General features: G+C 44.8%; 1 long non-coding RNA gene across 5 annotated transcripts in view; it reads left to right on the forward strand.

Moving 5' to 3' along the window:
* LOC138114190 (uncharacterized) overlaps positions 1–19,930 on the forward strand; it is a 207,856-nt gene that overhangs the window by 19,634 nt on the left and 168,292 nt on the right. Inside the window, exon 4 of one of the 5 annotated variants that reach the window (XR_011152516.1) lies at positions 14,867–14,939. The exons of the other annotated variants lie outside the window; for them this stretch is intronic. This is a non-coding gene — a long non-coding RNA (uncharacterized lncRNA). Of the gene's footprint in view, positions 1–14,866; positions 14,940–19,930 lie in introns of those variants that run through there. 5 annotated transcript variants of the gene reach the window in all.

The following is a 19,930-nucleotide window of genomic DNA, read 5'->3' on the forward strand; positions in this document are numbered from 1 at the left end:
GCCTGATCACTTTGGAGGAAAGATAAGAACGTGGAAGCTGGTCAAAGTAAACCTACAGACCTAGAGAAAACATTCTGTCAGTAAATGTCAGTGCAGGGACATGTCAGACTGAGGCAGCCCTTGGTCTAGTGAATTCCTGTGAGTGAGGCAGGAGGTGAGATCCTCTTCTGCCACGCTGTTGGGAGATGCATTCCCAATGGTGCACCTTTTAAGAGACCAGGGGGAAGATGCCAAGCTCAGGGTGGAAACTGGGACTGTCAAGGCTTTATTTTTTTCCCCTCCTGTATGCAAGAATAGTTCCTGCTCTGTCCTGTGACTGTTTGGGCTAGTCCTGGACACCTCGTACCTGTGCTGCCTGTGGCAGCATCAGCACAATACACTTGGAAAAGAGAGATAGGAAACCAAGAGGAGGCTGCTGGGGGTCATGCTCCCTGCCCACAAAGCCTTTCCCCATTCATTAGGAGTTACAGATTTGCTTAAATCCCAATCGTAAATCCTGGTATCTTGTGCAGTGTGAACCCAGGGTGGCTGTAAAACACTTCTGCAGGGGACCCTGAATAGAGAATTACACCGATTTAGAGGTGTTTTGTCTGCTGTCCCTGGTATAGCTGCAGTTGCTGCTGCTGAAGTTTTGGTGCCTGGAATTTATTTGCTCCAGCAGAGAAGGTGCAAAGGGAGAGGTGTGACAGTTTAATTCTTCTCTTGTGTTCCTTGCACAATTATAATGTTTTCAAGAAAATATTTAATAGGCGTTTAAGGCTAAATGAATCATGTGTGAAATGGAAGGGTGTTTTGAGGATAGTTGGTAATGCAGGATAGAGGAGGTTCACATTCCTTACTTCGTCCTAGGGATCAGGACTACAGAAGGGAGATAGGAGCCTGATTTCCAGGGAGCCAGCCAAGTACCTCTGACTCAATGGGTCAAATCTTTGTTTCTTTTCTGTCCTATTTGGTGGTGCAGGGGCAGGTATTATCTCAAGCTTGGGTAGTGCATCAGCTGTCTTGCTGATTTTCCTCCTCCTTTCTCTTGTTGGTTGGCATTGTAGACTTACATAATTTTGCAAAAATATGAAATTCTTTTAAGTTGTTTGATCCAGTTTGGATTTCCAACTGGATTGCACTGTGCTTAACCTTCAGTATGTTATTGTTTTAGTAGTTTTGTCCAACATGAATAACACCTTATACCATAACATCCTCAGTGGATGTAGAAAGAAGTTCCAGAAAGAACTGGAAAGGGTTCCAGGAAAGTCAAGCTGCATGGCTTCTTTGATTTTTCTGTTTAGCCTCTTAAAGTAGCCAGAGAAGGGGGAATAAAAACATTACAAAGGATATGTTGCTGGATAAAAGATATTCCATTACAAACCCTGTCAACATTAATAACTTGCATCTCTTCAACAGTGCTCCGAGCTGTCAATAAGAAACAGGAATCAACCAAGATTAAAACTGATCTGTCAGAAAGCAGATTGTATCAGAAAGATAATAGAATCAAATTAATTTATGATGAGGAGATTTCACAACAGACAACGAGGCAATACTGAAAACCACAGTCCAATGTAATCCCTTTGAAGAAATGCTGTACTTATTACAGCTGTGATGATTGCAAATGTTTGGTTTAAAAGTCTGTGTTGCAGTCTGGAGGAAAAAACCCAGGCTATTTATGGTCTCCAGTTTTTAAAGATGGGAGCTAAAGAAAATAAGCCTGGAGAAATATGAGCTGAAGCTTAATATTTCTGTCTTCATTTAAGAAGGGGTGGTTAGAAAATAGACATGCCAGCCTGAAGGAAATTTGGATGTGTCAACATTGTGTTGGGTTTTTGAAATTTCTGGTTCCTGGTTAAGATTAAAAAGTCAAAATAACCTGTTTCCAGTGAAGAAGTTTTGATGTAATAGTGTCAAAATGTTTAACTCTGTCATTCTCTTCACAAAGTTAAACTGCTTCAAAACAATTATCTCATTTGCAATGACCATTTTGACTTGGAAAAGCATGATTTTAAACTCAGCTTGGTCCAGGATACTTCACTTCTGACTGGAAAGTGAAACACTGTTTTGAAAGGATGCTTTCCATTTTATAGCTCTATTTTCCTAGAATTTGTCATTTTCTCTTGTTTGGGGACTGGGAGGAGGAGGAGGTCACCTGGATTAAACAATAATTTATGGTGGAGGAGAGGAAAGAAAAGAGATCTTCTTGTAATGCAAAATTAGAGCTATATCTGTGCCCCTACTTAAATTTCCTTAGTGGTTAATGCACACAAAGCAGCCAGTCTCCCATAGTTCGAGATCTCCCCTCGTTATTCCCCATGATCCTGATCTTCCTTTCCCAATCCATGACACTGCATAGGGCACGCAGCTCGGTTGCCTTTAGAGTGGGATCAAGTTTGTGTTGTCTGGTATGATTGGGAAGGTCTGTGACTCATTTTTTTAGTCCTGATCTTGCCTTCATAAACCTGACCTGAGAAGGGCGTGCAGGGTGAACATGGTGATATAGTCAGTCCTCTTCTCACTCCTGAGCCAAAGCAAGTGAGGAACAACCAAAGCAGGCCTTAGATGTGCCTTGTCTTTTTGCTTGTCCTGAATTATCCTATCGAGGAGAGGACAAATATCCCCTTTGCTGTATCTGAGTGGGGCAAAGAGCCCAATACTGACTTTGAAGCCTGACATGTGCCAGAATTGCCCTCCCCCAGAGGAGAAGGGGCTGGGTGCTGTTGAGAATTCTGGCAAGGGCTGTTCCCACACCTGCATGCCTGGAGGCAGGCAAGAAGCAGGCAGGGGGTGTAAAGAGCAGGTTGTGGGGATGGGGTCTTGGTTTTGCTCTGACTGGTACCATGACTCAAGGAAGCCTGAACCCATGGTTTAGGGAGCAAGAGGATGGAGGCCTGGAGCTGCCCTTCCCATGCTGGTGAACAGTGTGTGTTGCTGAGAGAAGCCCTGCTGGCTGTTTTGGAGCAGGTGCCGTGTGTGGGGGGGATTCATTGCTCCCTCCCCTTCCTCCTCCACCCTCTTTCATGACCCACAAAGGGACCTGTGCTCCAGCTGAAGTGAACTTCCTCCAGTGGCCCCAGATGTGTTTGAGCAGTCTGTCTCTTTTCACCACCCCATCCTCTGTGCTGGAAGTTTCTGCCACCAGTGTTGCTGGATGTGGAAATCTGTGGCTGCAATCAAACTGAGAGGTTGGAGTACCCAGGACAGAAATCAGAGGGGGAAGATGTGTCCCTTCTCCCTTGCCTATTGTGTTGCTTATGGATCAAAATAAGCAACCTGAATTTAAACTGTGCTTTTAAAGGGATAAATCCCTTGGTTCCTTCTTGCCTGTGCTGGTGCCTGCCAGGCTGTGTGTGGGCACCATCCGCAGTGCACTTAGCACTGACTCCCCTCCGGCTTAATGACAAGTTCTCACTTTGTTTGTTGTTGTTTGTTTTGTTTTGTTTTTTCTCCTTCCAGCCAAGCTGACATTTAATTCTGCCTCAGCCAGTTAAATATAACCCCGAAACCTGTGGGTGAGAAAATGTGGCTCTCTGTCACGCTCATTTCAGAGGAGCCAATTAGCAATGGTGATCCTTGGGACTTGGCAGCCTCTTCCCGGGCACCTGGCAGCCCTGGCCCTGCCTGTCATTCTTGGGATAATGTGCTAGGAAATGGTCTTGTGGTTTACTAAGAAAAGCAAAACAAACTCCCTCTTCCCCGCCTTTGCAACCCAACAACCTGTGGGCATAATTGATTTGCAAGATTTGCAGTCAGGATGTGGCTTTGTTGCACATGAAGCTGGTGAATAGCCTGCTCCTTGCTGGCTCTTTGCCTGATTCTCCTCGGTCCAGCAATTTTCCACATTCAAAGGCATCCAGTTTGGAGGTGCTGATGGGACATAGCTCCCTCTTCTACCTCACCCCTTCTTTTACCAGATTAATTCCCCTTCCCTCTTTCCCTGCTGCAGTGCTGGTATTATGCCTCCTGTTCCTGTGACCTCTTTACTGGGGACTGCTGTCCTCCCAGGTGCAAATACACCACACACTGTGCTGGGTCAGTCCACAGGGTGTCCAGCCCAGTGCTGTGTGTGGGTCTGCTTGCTGAAGTTGGGAAAAACGAGATGAAAGTGATTCTTCTGTTGACACTTCCTGCTGGAAGTTTAGCAGTATGGTGGGGTGGAGTCAGTGATGGGTCTGGCACTGAACTTGTCTTGTCCTCTTCATATTTATTATTTTAACTCACCTCTTAAAGGGTTCTTGGTCTCCAAAATGCCCTAGTAAAGGCTTCTGCTGCTGCTGTCCATTTTCCTGATTTCTTCAGCAGTGACCCTTTTCTTGCAGTACTGTGAGAAACTGGTTAATTTTGTCCCCTGGTGTCCTGTATGCTTTGTCCTCTCTTTGCATGGTAAACATCAGAAGCTGTGCCAGTGCAGATGATCTTTTCTGAGTTTGCAGGTAACAGGATCAAAAATAATAAAAAAAAAAAGGCAGGAAAGCTGGGCTAGTTTAAGCCATTTTTGGCTGGTTTATACAGATCCCTGCTGTGTCTGAGCCAGGGCTCTCTTCTTTCCTTCCCAGAAATGCTCCACCCTGACTCCCTTATGCTTTTGGGACCTGCATTTTCATTCACAGTTTCCTACTCCTGGCTTGATCCCTGCCCTCTCCCCCTCCTGCCAAGCTGAGTGTGGTGCAAGGTGAACCTCCAGGGTGGAGCACACCTGTGCTGTCCATCAGGTGCTGGTGAATGGGGACAGCTGGGGCTGCCATCAACCCTCTGACCCGTGTGCCGTTGGCTCCTGGTGGGAGCAAGCCCTGGTGATCGTAGAGCAGCCAACACAATGGCAATCCAGCAAACAGATGAACATAGGATATTCATAAAAGAGCAGGGGTGATTCCCTGTCTGCTGCAGCAGGAATCGAGGATTGACTCTGTGCTGGTCTCTGGGGTTTAGCTGCTGTCTGTTATCCCTTCTTATCTGGCAGGCCCGTGTGCTGCCATGTAACCATCTGCTCTGGTATCTTGCTGGTACCTGGCTATGGAATGGTGTTATCCAAAATCTCCTGCAGGTGAGGGAGGTAGAGAGGCTGCCTGAAACCAGTTGGACACACGGTGCCCGTGGGCATTGATGGGTGTGGACACAAAGTGATGGTTTGAGGGCTCTCTGAACTCATCTCCAGTTTTCAATGCATGTGTGGGGAATGGCCCAGCTTTGGTTTTTTGACTTAAAATGAAACATGATGGATATCTTGTGCATGGTGCTTAGACATCGTACTCACTTCTGTGTTTTACATTTGGCTGTGGATTACCTTCAAAACATTTGCAGCAAAACAGCTCCTCAGAACAATGTTTCCTCTTAGTGTTGAGACTTATTTTCCTTGTGTTCCTTTGATTTTTATCTTCTCCACATTCTGTGTACGTCACCCTAACAAGTTGTGGAGGCTGGACAGTGTCCATATCACATCAATACTGAATTTCATTATATACAAACATCAATCTGGCTCTGGGCTGCCTTTTTAAACTGTCATCCAACCTGGTGGTATTCAGTTTCTGTTTAGGTCTGACCGTGGAAAAGCATTGGTTCAAAGCTTGTTCCCCATAATGTTCAGATCAAAACAGTTCCTCTGTGTGTTTATAATAAAAATATATTTTCACGAGCTCTTGGGAGCATTGACATTTTCATCAAGGCAATTTTCTATGGCCCCAATCCATCACAGCACACGAGCTGTTCCATTGGTTCCAATACGACTACTCCTTGCTTAAAGTAAATTGTTTGCTTAAAAGCTTGTTGGATCAGGGCCTATAAGCGAGAAAAGATTGCTGATTAGAAAGCACACTTGTTTCTGTTGTGGGATTTGATGGCAAATTAAGGACACTAGGAGGATTCAAAGATTAATACCTCTGTATTTTGGGAAAGAAATATTTTAATACTTTCACATTATTGAGGCCCTGTAATAAACAGATTATGCAAATGGGACACTAAACACCAAATCCCAGACATTAATGGGGTTCAGTGAGAGCAAACTGAAGGCAGAATTAATCTCTGAGAGAACTAAATGGCTATTTTCATGCTTATGAACTTAACATACTTTCAACTCCACCTTAATAAAAGACACACTCGGCTCACTGTTAAAAGAGGCACTTAAAAGGTATTAGAGGCATAAGTCCAGCTGTTACAAACTCCAATAAATTTGGATTAGGTCTCCACTGTTTGAATTGCGTGTGTGGGTGCCTGACCTCAAAGCAAGTTGTTGGTTTTTTAACTTATTGATATATAGCATTACATCAGGTTAATTACGCCTCGCTGTATTTCATGTTGTCTCGGCACAAACGCGTGTGCATCGTGCCATGGCGTTGGAGAGCAGTGATTCAGGAGCCCTTGCAGGGCTGGGGTGTGCTGGCCACCCGCCCACCACCAGCCCTCCCTGCAGATGGATGCCTTGCAGAGGCGGCTGCTTGGTTTTACAGTACACAACTGGCTCCCTGCCCTCCCTTCTCTGCCCCACCCCATCCCATATTTTCATTCCCTGGGGTAACTTCCCTTCACTTCACTTGGTAACAGAGCACATTTAAAAGTTTTTATTTTGGTGTGTTGGGGCAAATTGCCCAATGTCATAGGGCAGAATTAAGAGTTTGAATTGATGGGGGGCTTTGCGAATTTTGTCTCACTGGATCAAATATTTGGTGCTTGTGCTGTTTTGCTAGGAATTCCTGGCCACCCATGAAAGGGATCAGGCATGGGTAGAGCACGTTCAGATTTACGGCTGCATCTGTGTAGATGGGTCTAGATAACAGCAAACCTTTTGCTCTGAAGGCACTGCAGTCGCCACGACAAAAGAGATGGCTTAAAATTGCATTTCCATTTAAAGTAACACCAAGCAGCCAGCCCAGCCATGTGAGGGAAATATAAAGCTCTGCAATAGGGAGCGAATGAGGAGAGGGGGGGGGAAAAAACCTGGGTAGCAAGTAACTAAAATAGATGAAGTGGAACAGTTGGAAATCCCAACTTGAGTGACAAGGGAGAAAGAAGAGATCCAAAGTCAGCAGCAGATGACTCCAGTCTCACATCCCATCTCTCTCCCCCCTCCCTTGCCACTATTGCTGCCGCTTTCCCAGCGAAGGCAAGAAAAAAAACAGAACGTCTTTTCCAGATTTGGGGGCTGAGCGGCCTCACATGTTGACACAGCAATAATTTTTAATGAGAAATTTTTAGTATTTGTGTGGGAGAAGTTAGCCTTGTGTACACAGATGCCTCTCTGGCCACCACACCGTGGTCCGGGCCCGGCCGCGTCCCCCTCCGGCATGGCCCGCAGGGTCCCAAGGCAGATTCCTTTCAGGAGAAGGGAAACATTTAGGCTTGCTCACCTTTGAACTGCATGCGATGGTGTTTACCTTGGCAAGACAAAGTGGCAGTTTTACAGATATTAAAAACAGTCCTGAGGGGAATCTGGAGGCCTTCCTATATTTTAATCACCCAATTTAGCCAGCCTGAGGACTTGGCTGGAGGGAAAATGTGTGGCAAATCTTGTTTTGTTTTGTTTTATCTTTTAAAAAGGAAATTTAACAGAAAATAGCCCAGTGCTAAAACAAGAAGGGAGGAAAATAATGTGCATTTCAGTTTTTATTCCCTTCCCTCTGGAAAAAAAAAAAACCAACCAAAAACTCGAAGTGGGAATTCTCATATTAATCCATAGCACCTCCACGCTCCATATGGTTTCTTTTTTGGCATTTCCTGCTGGGCTGTGCTCTACCTCAGCTAACCCCGTTCCCCTTGCCCTCCCCGGCTGCGTTCCTCTTCTAATTTGATTTCTACCTGTCAGGAAAGATGGGTGCAAATGGGTTTTGCCCACATCTTGAGGCAAGATATCCCCTCCCTGCCAGCACTCCCTCTGGTGTGCACGATTAAAAAGAAAATTGGGTTTTTGTGGGGGAAGAGATTCAAAGGAGTCATGAGTGATGTCTGAAGTTATGCTGAGGTCAGGACCTTGCTTATTGATTTTCTAACACAGCAGAACCATGTACAAAAGGAAGAGACCTCCTTGCCTCCCCCTGATCCAAGATACTCCTCCAGCCTGTAAAATAAAATAAAAAAAAATTAAAAAAAATAAAAGGGGAAAAAAAATCTGGCTGCAAGCAGTCAGGCTTCAACCGGCCTGTCAGACAGCTCTCTGCAGGAACACAATCCATGTTGATTTTACAGAGAAGGTTGTTATCCACATTTCACCACTGATTTATTGTTTTTTAACCAGCTCCTTATGCTAGACTTTTTTTTTTTTTAAAAAAAAAAAAAGGTCCTTTTGCACTTTGTGAGCGAGGGGATTCACTGGTGGTGGGAAGAAGGTGGAGGTGCTGGTGCCCTGCTCTTGCCAAGCTGGGCAGGAGCAGGGGGAACGCTGCCATCACACCAGTCACCTGTGATTCTTTCCTTAATATTTGTCAGGATGCATAAATGCTGTGGCTAATGTCCAGTAGCACTCTTGGGTCTGCTCTGCCCGTGGGCTGCCGTGGGGCAGCCAGGCTTTGAGATGCTGAGAGCTCTTCAGCTGCTTGAAGAGCAAGATGGGTATGTTAAAGACAGTTCTGAGGAAGCCCCACAGAATTAAAATGGCCAAACGGGTCCCGTCGCCCACATCTGCAGAATTCATTAGGCGAGCTTGATTGGCCTTTGTTAAACAAAGATGGGATAAGGTTTCATACTTTTTCTGTGGGAGTCGAGCTAGAGTTTCAGGCTGATGATTTAGTCAGGTGTAAGCATGAAGTTTCCAATTTAGAGAAATAAATCTAAAGTGATTTTATTATCCTCTGTTTTACCCTGACACCCTGCTTCACCCCGACTCCCTGTCAGAGCACGCATGACGTGTTTATACAGGCTGCACTGTAATCGACTGGCAGCCAATATAACACGAGACACAAAATGCATCTTCTGCCTAACACAGGCTTTGGTAGCTTCTATATTTCATCATCTTCCTGCTCCTCTGCCGGCAGCTCTTCCTTTCTCTGAATCCTTCGTATTCTGCCTGGCAAGTATTGTGTGCCCCAGCTCCATGGAAAGAGTTGTCAGTGTGCCGAGACACGGAGTTTTGGATCTCCTTGTGTAGCCACAGCTTTGTTTTGCTTCATTCCATGCATCTTCCAGGGAGATCCTTGGATCAGACTAGGCATCCTGTGGCTGGAGTAATTTTAACAAATGTGTGTGCTTGAAACACCCAAAAAAACCCCCTTTTTTAGTGGCCATTGGTAAAATTTTAAATAGAATATTTCTTGTTTGCTTATTTTCTGCGTTAGGAGCAAATATTCTATGAAATCTTTATGTTCAGATTTTGACAGCATACTCATGAACAAAAGTTATGTGATTAAATTGGCTGAAAATACCTGTTTTCAAAAGTTACTTACAGGAAAAATAATATAAAAGTACAGATAGCGATGCTGGGGGGGAAAAAAGCAAACTGCTTTGGCCAGGTTCTCTGATCCCGTTGATTAGGAGTCTGTGCAATTTAGTTATTAGTTAGAACATAAGGACATGAAAAGCTATAGGTCAAATTCATTTCTTCATCTCAGATATATCCCTGTTGACTTCAGTGAAGTTCCTTTAATGATGAATTTGTCCCGCTGGCTCAAAGATAAAAAGAGAAGTTATTTTTGTTTAATATTTCAACAAGGGGAAGAGGTTAGCGAGGGAATTCGGTTTGCACAAGTTGTGTTTTTCCATGGAGTTTAGTAAGGGCAGCCACCACCTAGCCAGCTCTGTTGTATATTTGTCTTTTTGAGGGCTGAGTGCTTTCTCTATGGACTCTCCCAAGCCCTTGCAAGGCAATTTTTGCCAGATGCAACCCACAAAGGACACTCGCAGCCGTGGTTTGTTTGTGTTCCTGCAAGCAGTGTTGGGAGCTGCTCTCCTTCAGGTGCCTGCTGATCTGATTTCATCTGTGGGAAGGCTTTGGGAGGCAGAGCTGTGTCTGTCTGTTGTCCCTGGCACCACAGCAACTGAGTGCCACCACCTGGTGCTCCCAGCAACCTGCCTAACCCTGGTCCCAATGTGGTTGAGCTTTTCCTGGGTGAGTGTCTTGTTGCTGGGCTTGTTTCCCTTAATGTACAGTTTTGACTGACGTGATATCCTTGCCTTTCCCACACTTTTCTCTAGTGCCTTAGCAGGACTGAGTTTGGCCACCTCTATCAGACTGTCCTGGCTGAGGGCAGAACAGTGAGAGAGGCCAGGGCTCCACAAAACCTGGGAATGCCTTTGGAGACTGTGTGAGGCAAAAGCCAGCTCTGGCCAGGCTGCTTCAGCCTGTATCTAGACTGTGTGGAAGAGCAGGATTCCATGCTCCCCGTTCAAACCAGACCAGGACTCCATATGTATGACAGGCAGATGACTGAGGAAGCTTGGCTTTCTTGTGGGACCAAACTCTGGGTGAACTTGGTGATGTGAGAATCCTTCCTCTGCACTCCCTGGAGCAGACAACTTGTGCTGTGGTGTTTGGCTGTTGCAATGTGTCTGCATGGCTGTTGAGCAGCGTGGGTTGAGTTTATGGATGTTGGACAGGTATTCATGGAGAGTTGTTTCACCACCTCACTCTTGCTCCAGAGAAAATGGCTTCTTGCCCAGGCAAGAAGTCAAAAGCTTCACTGGTCACTCTGCATCCTGGAGTTCAAGGCACCTGGCAGGTTTCTCTAAGCCTTGGCTAAGAGTAGCCTCTCTGCTGTGAGCAGTATTGCTTTTAAACCTGGGAGGAAAATGTTTTTAGGAAAGAGAAGGAAACCTTTCCCATGCTCTTCTCATCCTTGTATCGCTGGGTGCTTTCCAGAGTCATTCAAAACCATTGCAACTCAACAAATAGAAACACCAAGCAGCGCAGTTTGGCAGACTTCTCTGTATAAAGTAACTTTTAGGGAGACCCCAGCTTTCCCAAAGGAAAAAAAGACCTTTAAATAGTATTGTTTCTGGGAAAGAACTGCCATTTTCTGAGATGCTAACCTGAGTGTGGTCAGTGACACAGCAGCGTCACTTTATTTCCTTCTTGGTCCATTGTCCCCGGTGCTGGTTGTTGTCCATGTGAGAAGGCCCTCAATGGTGGGGAAACTGGGAGGAAGTTTCTTAGGAGAACAACCTTAGGTCTTGGCTGTGCTTGCATTTAGCCATGATGAATTCTGCTGTTCATCCCTAGGTTCCTATAGTGTGTGGAAATCTGGATGCAGGCATTGAATTTGGATGTACCCAGGCACTGTTCCTTGATATGAGGATTGGCAACCATTCCTGGATCTCCTAGTTGTGTGAGCCCCATGGCTGTCTCTGCCCAGGGCAAAAGACTTTTGGGACAGGGCAAAGGGGAGAGCAAGCAAGCCTAGAGAAAACAGATATGAGGAGTTGAATGAAAAGTTAGAGGTTAAAACCTTGATGTAGCCACGTGGCTGTGAGGGAGAGGGCAGAGGTAGAAGCTGGCAGCATATTCACGTGGTGCTCCCCTGCACTGGCCCAGTGTCACTGCCCTCAGCATCTCCTGCTGTCCTGCTTCCTCCTGGCTTACCCAGTAGCCCTCATGCCAGCATGTCCCTGCTGCCACTCAAGCGGATGAGCATCGGCCCGGGAGACCACACGTGAACTTCTTGTGAGGTACAGATGTTACAGAGTCAAAGCCTGGCCACCCTTGGTTTAGGAGGGACTTGGGTTTCCAGTGCCCTGGAGAGGCAGGAAGTGCAGGAGACATGGATATCATGAGAAAAGAATCGATAGTCCCCCCTCAGCCTGACCAAATATTGATTTTGCCATTCGGTTCGTATCATTTTTCACCGCCTCGCCAGCCCTCGGGGTGGGAGCTCCTGCTCGCAGCCCCACCAAGGGTGTTTTGGGAAGGGAGGGAGGCAGAGGGACCAGACCTCTCTCTGGGCAGGGTAAGGACAAGCATCAGTCACCCTCTAAACTGGCCCTGGCTGGGGGGCTGGCAGGGGTGGGGAGGGGAGCTTTTGTCACCCTCTTCTCCCTGAAACCTCCAGCACCAGCCCATTTACTAACGCTATTGAGGGAGCTTGCGTTGGAAGAGATTTACGGTCTTGCATTCCCTGTCAAGTGCCCCCCACTGTGCTATGACTCTACTCTATGTTTAAGGTTTGATATAAAATCCAGGGAATGTAAAGGATCTTCCTGGCTTTCGTCAGTTTTGGAGGAGACACTTAATTTTCAAATCCAATCATTAATAAATGCAGCGATTGGCAACCACAATTCAGCCTTCCCCAGCAATTCCTACTACCACAACTTTGCGGGAGCGCTGCTATCCAAACACTCACAAATTATGATTTTTAACTCAAAATTGTATCTTCCACTGTTGGAGGTAAAACTATTAATATATAAATAAAGGCTAATTCTGTCCTGGTTGTTTTTCTTCATGAGGTCACCAGTCCCTGAGGAATTATAAGCAAAATAGCAAAGTGCCTAACAAGAAATAGAAAAAAAAATCATCTCTCATGGCATGAAAAAGAAAGATGTTTGGAATGTTTTTAAAGGATGTTCTTTAGCTTTCTTTGGTTGCAGCTTCTAGCACATATATTACATTTTCCTGAGATTGAAAATGGCAGTCTTCTGTTGCTGTTGCTAAAAGCTAGACTTGTTGGGGAATATTTAGCCAGTTAATTTTTTAAAAAAATTTGTAGCTGATTTATATATTGATTTAATGACACAAAACCACTTTGAATCCCCATTAAAAAAATAATTTTCAACAGTTCTGTGGTCTCAAGGAAATGTTGACTTGTCATCTTCACAAATCTTTGGCTTAATTATAAGTTATGTTACCTGATGGGGAAAAGAGTCTTTAAAAGAGGAAAAATGGTGTATGGAGTTTTTTTCAGACAGCTTTGGGTAGTGTTTCTGTATAAACCAAAAAACCAACCAGCCTTAAAAAAACATCAAAACACCACTAAGTATCAGAGTGGTGTGTGTGTTTATATGATGTGAGCCACCTGTTGCAAAGAAAAACTAGGCTGATTTTTAGATTCTCATCTGTACTTTGCACATCTGGATGCATTGGTCTTTTCTTAACAATGCTGCATGTTAAGGCAAGATGCTTCATTCAGGGAGTGGTGCAGTGCTGGAGCAGGTACCAGGAAGGCTGTAGGATCCCCACACCTGAAGGCTTTCAATACCTGCCCTGGTGCTGGCAATAATCCTGGTGCAAGGGGGAGATGGGACCAGGCAATCTCCATTTACCCTTTCCAGAAAACACATCCATGGTCTATGGTCCTTTTGCACCTTTGCCAGGGCTGTGTTGTCTGTTGTGCTGTGGGGCAGTGCTGTCCTGAAGCAGCTGCAGGCTGACATGTAACCTCAGGGATGCCAGAGATCCCATCTAGAGTGTGGATGTGTTAAATGCAGAAGTCATGATCTTTCAGGCACAGGAGTTTGTGTCACACACCGTGACTCAGGCCCAAAAGCCTGAATTTTCCCAGTGTAGGCATTTTGCTTTGGCATCTCAGTTGGAATAGTTTGGCTTTACTCCCCAGGAAAAGAAAAACCCTCTAGAGGGGTTTTTCAACAACTCTGTCCTCCAAAATTAACTGGCCTGAGGGAATGGGGAGATTGAGCTGCCCTTGGGTACTGCTGCTTTCTGGCCACGGCTAAGAAAGCACCTACAGTGCTCCTTGCTGTGTTTTATGGGTGAAAATCAGAGTATGAATCCTGGCCCTGGGCTGACCTTCTCGTGCAATGCCCCTTTTGTTGTAGACTGGATGAGTAAGGAGTGAGAAAGTCCTAACCCATCCTGTCCTTGGCTGTCACAGTGCCCATAACCAGGCATGGAGACAACTGAACTGTACCAGATCCTATGATCAGCCTGCATTTGCCTGCCTGGGCTTTTAGCCCACTGTAGATAGAGCCCATATTTCAGGATAATCCTCAACATCATAAATCTACCTGTGCAGATGGGACCCAAAGGGAATATTAGAACAAAGGAGGGAAAAAAAAAAAATCAAGGAAAAAATGTACCTATTAGGCAATATGAACCTTTGTGCAGCCTTCATTAGTAGCAGCAGGGTTATAGTTACTTTTAATCATTCAACTAACTCTACTAGTGAAAACTTTCAACTTTCAGCCATTTAAATTGGAAAGGTCTTTAAAATATTTATTATTACTTTAAATCATGGCATTTAAGGTCAAAGCAGAAGCATTTGTTGGATTTGTGCAGGATCCCAAGTTGTTTTCTTACCTGGAGGTTGAGTCCTGGTGGAAAGGTCTGTGTTTCTAATTTTGCTGTGCTATTTGGTTCCTATGAGATGATGGGAACACCATTATGGCTGTGCTATTTTCTATTTCTTAATTGGTTGCTCATACACAGGTCTGGCTGGAGCTGAAAATCTCAGGGAAAAAGCCATTAACACCTGCATGTTTGACCTGCAGTTTATAAATCAGAACATATGTTTTCATATTTCTAAACCCCAAAACACAGAGAAATGTGTTAGTGGATATTTGCAGCACACTCTGATGCACCTTGTCTTCCCAGTGTCAGCAGGCCAGAGTGTCAAAAGGTATAAATCATTGCAATTACATGGATTTTGCCTGAGGTCTAGCCTTGATTGATGTCTCTCCTAAATAAGATATTATTGGGGACGTGAAACGTGAACACCTCTTAACCTGCTGTATTAGGGTTGCAAAATGCTGCTCTTGCTCTCTTTGTCTGTGTGTGTAGTGCATTTAACAGTCTTGGTGGATTTCTCCGTGTTATTTGAGTGGTGACTGGCATCCTGGATGGTTTATTTAGCTTGCTATTGTGGAAAACACTTCAGAAGATAGTTGCATCCTGTTGCAATCCCTGCTGAAATTGGCAAGGCTGACTTTTGCACTTGCCGTTCATTCAATTTGGCTGAATGGAATTGTTTACAAATCCTGTGGAAGTGTGGTGGCAGAAATGCTCTTCTCTTTCCAGCCCAAAGCAGACCTACCTAAGCATTGCTCTGAGCTGCCTAACTCATCCTGTCCTTCCCTCTTGTGACGAGCAGACCTTCTGCAAACGCACTCCCTGCTGCGCTTTTATCGTCCGCTGGAGTTGCTCTTGGTGCTCACCTGACACCGTAAGAAATCCAAAACTCCTGCAGGATTTCAGTCTTTTGAACACTGGTGTTTTGTTTTATGAGATGGCCCAAGGAAAATGTGCTTGTAGGGTTGGCCGGACTGAAAAAATCAGGATAACAACTGCTGTAACCTGGGTCAGAGCTGGAGAAGTGGGATGACTTCCTCAGGATGATGTCTTGAGATCTCTCTGACTTCCAGAGAAGAAAGATTGGGCCTTGTCACATCCCTGAGCTGAAAACTTATCCTTAAGAAAATAGCAGTTTGTATTATATCCAGATTTTGTTTTGTATTTTGGCTGTACATGTAAAAAAATCCCCAACTAATGGATCAGTGGATCACAATTAAAAGAAGTATATTTATTTGTGTATGAAAGAAAAAGAAATTAATAATCTTCTTGGGAATATCATGCCTTTACAAAGTTTCTACCCCTGCTGTCCTGTTATTTTAGGTAACAAAGATGTAATTTTTTTTTTTGAGCAAGGATTTAAACAGAAGAAAAAAGAAGTGAGTTTAGGTTGTTGTTATTTTATTTCTTTTTCCTACAGTAATGGTACTTACTTGAAAATCATTTTAATGGTTAACTTACCCTTTAAGACCAAAAGTTCTAACTTGAGTCAATGTACTTAGCTCAAAATCCCTGTAGAGATTCAGGTTTCTTGCTTGAGCTGCCTGGAGTGGTGAGTTCAGGCCTTTGCAGTGATTGTCAGCAAGGAGAACATTAATGGAGTATTAGAAAAATGAAGTCCTCGACCCCTCCTCCCCTTCTGGCTGGTTGTTTCTACATGGTGGGAAGGAAAACATTTTCCCCGTCAGCCATTTACTGTGCAACAGGGGGAAACTGTCAGTTTGCTATGAGCAAACCCCTGCAAGATAAGTCAAAATGATTTACCCTGTAAATAAAGTGGGCTGTTTTCTTTACTTGGAAGAATTGCCCATGTGGCGAGACTTCCTATGGGAGGGGATGTGGTTGGCCCTTCGCATTTATCCACCGTGTTTGTCTTTTTTGAAAAAGCAACATTGGAAAGATTAACAAGTCTGTCACTGAAGGAACTGATATATCAAAGCTGTGGAGACAAAGCAGGCCATTCATTCCTTACGTTTCTGAAATCTCACTTCCAGTGCAAACCAGGTCTTCCCATTTAGATGCAGATGAAAGGAGGGATTTCCCTCTTCCTCCTTCTCCCCAAAGTCTTGGGGATTTTAATGTATTTATGTGTGTGCCTATATATAAAAATGTGTGTATATGTGTGTCCATATGCACATGCTCACTCCATGCTGTCATTGGAGCCCTTCCAGTCTGGGGAGTTATTTGCCACTCTGGGAGAGGCCACAGGGGTGTAGGGAGATGGGAAACTGAATGTAGTACTGGACTTGAGGGATCACTATTCCCATGGACAGCCACAGAAATTTAGGATCTCTCAATACTTTTTTTTTGTTGTTGTTTAAATTTAACCATGAGAGGGCTTGGGGTGAGGAGGAGATATAAGAGAGGGACATTGATGGAGAAAGGGACTGGATGTCTTGAGCCCCCCAGGATTTATGGTATGTGGACCATGTGCACACAGATCATATTGATTAGGGTCTATGCACTGGAGAGGAAAAATTCGCTTATCTCCTCAGGCTGCAGGATGTTCAGAGGTTTCTGATGTGGTGTTGGGTCCACATCATCCTTTCTAGGGAGAAAAAAGGAGTGTATAAAGGACAGCCTGGAGATGTGGCAGTCCCAGCTTGCAATCACTGCCTGGCAGATAGAAATGCTTTCTAGTGACACGACTTCAGATATTTTAATCTGCTTACTTTAGCTGCTCACCTGTGTGTATATGTTCTTCCATCCAAGGCAAAGAAACACATGAGTGTGGTTTTGCTCCCAATGCCAGAAATAGTGTTTTTAAACCCTGACGTGCATAAACAGCTGGTGTCCAGAGAAGGATCTCAGCATTGAAAAAAACCCCAATAACCCTATTTAAAATTGCCATATGCTCGTGAGCATATGCAGCAGAGGCAAGAGGATGAGTGCAGCCTGCTTTCCAGGGTGTCACTTCTGTCACACGGACTCAGGAAAAAGCCCTCTGCTGAGAGGTGCTGCATCCCCAGATGTGCTCGACTCCATCTGGAAAGCAAAACCCTGCTTTCCTAGGTCTCCTTTTTCCATGGGCCTGCAGAGCTGCAGCCAACTTCCTCGACCCGCTTGTTTATGCCTCAGGCAGGGCAATGCACGTGTCCTAGGCTGGGGAGGTGTTTCCTTGATGGTTGTTGCTGCTGGAGAACATTACCCAAACAGGAACGTTTTGTGTGTGGTGCTGCAGCAGGTACTGACCCTTCTCTGTGCCACTTTCTTCTGCAGGGAAAGCTCGTACAGAGCACAGAAATATTCAGTGCTGTGTCAACGCTGGACCTTTATTTATTGCATCTCAGTGCAAACTTCAGTGACAGGCTTTTATATGACCTTGGGCTATGTTCTTACCTGAATAAATGGAAAGTGTTTCTCTTCTGAACACCTGGGGTTGTATTTTATATAAAATATGTACATTCTGGAGAAAACAGCAAATATGGCCGTGAACTCCCGAGATCGAGTTTCTTCGTCAAACATCCACCACTTCCCCAAGGTAAAAAAAAAAAAAAAAGAAAAAAAAAAAGGCCCAGAAAAATGCTGAAGCTTCCCTGTACAAATGACAATAAAATGATTGCCAGGCACAATTCCATCAAGTTTTACAACAATTGCTTTTGAGCTGTTAAGTATGCTATGCTTTAGTCAAGGATCTTGTGCTTTTGTACACAAGCCTCATGTTTGGTGACATTGAACCTTCACATGCAGATACCGATTATTCAAAAAGGGGGGGAAGAAAGAAAACAGGGGGAAGCTACTTTACATTTGTACTGCAGATTGTTCCCTTTAATCTGCAATCAGAACGAAGACTCACTCAGTTTTTATTACAGTCCTCTTGGAGGCTGTTAGCTACAGTGTGAACCTCTCTGGGGTTAAAGTGTAGAAAAATTGGGAGATGCTTGTGGTTTTGACGGAGAAGTGGAAGATTCCACTGAGAGAAAGGTTGGTACCTCTGTTGGAGAGTAACAGGAGACAGTGTTAAGTGAAAGATGTTAGCTCATTTACAATCACTTTAGTTCAATTTACTCCCTGAGGTCATCATCCTGTGGAGTTCTGTGCAGGCTTTATGCTTTTCTGTATGAATAGTTCCACTGAAGTCCTTAGCTTAACCAAGTCATTATCTGTAAGGATGAGCCAGGGCAGGGTGAGGGAGGTGCTGCTATTGTTAGCCAGGTATGCATAATACATACCCTGCTTGCATTGTCCAGAGCTGGGGCTGAATACCATGGATTTCACTTGGAAGTACTTCTGGGGTTCTTTTGTGTGTTTTTTTTTTTTTTTTTCTTTTTTCCCTGAGCTTTTCCATCAGACCTTTTATATTTCCCTCCATGCTCAGCACTTGGGCACCTGCCTGTGGGAACAGGCTTCTTCGACAGGTGACTTGGCTACTGGGTTAAGACAGCAGTGGTTTTGGCCAAAACACCTGTTGATGAGTCAGGAGTAATGACACAGAGCTGATTTTTAATTGCTGGGTTTGCTTTAAATTTTCTGGCTCTGAGAAGCTGTTTCTCGAGTAAGAAGAGAATGAGAAGTCATAGCCGGGTGCTATTCCTGTCTGGAGAGGCAGCTGGCCTCTGTGCTACTCGGCAGAGTGCGTGGGTGCAAAGCATCCTTGCACCTTCTAATGAAACCTGTCTGCACGGGGGAGGGAAGAGCAGTCGGCTTCCAGGTGGTTGCAGGGCTGGGCTGGAGGAAGGGCATTGCTAGTACCTGCCTCCCTCTTCCCAACACGGCCTGCAAGGAGAACGTAGCCATGGAATAAATTCCATGGGAGTCTGGGTGTCTGAGAGAGCACAGAGAAAGGCCGCTGTGGGCTCAGGAACAACAGAAGCTGTTACAGGCACATGTAAATCCACACTGGATGTAGGAATGTCTATCCGTGATAAGTGGGACCTTCCAGACCAGGCTGACAGCTGAAGGGGTGGGACCTGGGAAGTGAGCTCTGCTGCCGTGGGTAGCACAAGGATTTGAATGGCAGGGTTACTTTGAACGACAAGGCATCTTTTAGAATTGTGTTTCTATTTCCTAACTCTGGCTGCCCAGAGATTGATGAACCAGCCCCATTTGCTTCCCACCAGCCATTTTAGTGAGGGCAGCCTTAAAAAAAAAAAGAAAATTAAAGGAGTGGTGCTTTTAATCTGTTGTCTCTAAGCTGTAGGACTCAGAGGCAACTGGTGAATGCTCCATCTTAATTCTGTCAGTCACGAGGGGCAGAGGATAAGCAACTATTTTTCTTACCATGCCTCAGTTTCCCTTGATCATGTTTAACATGCACAGGCTTTCCCCATCTGATGCTCAGGGTATAATGACAGTGTCAATTAGTCCCACATTTTATGGCACTGATTCAGCTACCATATTTCAGGAGAGGGTGGCTAACAATCAGTTCTGGACCTCTGTTAATGAGCTGCACTGTGTTGCCAGAAGGGGTTAAAACCATCCAGAAAAAAAATCCCCTCCTTTGTAACCTTTGTTTCAAAATCTTGACAACCCAAGGATGTTTGCTTTTCTCCCTGAAGGTTAGGTTGTCCTAACAGGTGCTAATTTTGTGTTTTCTTATGGAGATTTGTCCATATTAGAAGCAACTGTGAGCAAACAAAAAAGCCAATTAGAGTGCAAGGGTATTCTTCCTCCTCCTTGTTACCATGTAGTCCCCAGCTATCTTTATTCGTCACCTTAAGCCATAGACTTATCCTTTCAAACCTTCTTGAGATTCAGTAGACTTGTGCCCTCTTTGGGGAAAAAACATCCTTTTAATGTCATGGGAAAAATACTGTCATGGGCAAGTAGATGATCCATGCTAACTGGGGTTTG

The sequence above is a fragment of the Aphelocoma coerulescens genome, chromosome 8, assembly GCF_041296385.1.
Source record: "Aphelocoma coerulescens isolate FSJ_1873_10779 chromosome 8, UR_Acoe_1.0, whole genome shotgun sequence".
Classification (NCBI taxonomy): Eukaryota; Metazoa; Chordata; class Aves; order Passeriformes; family Corvidae; genus Aphelocoma; species Aphelocoma coerulescens.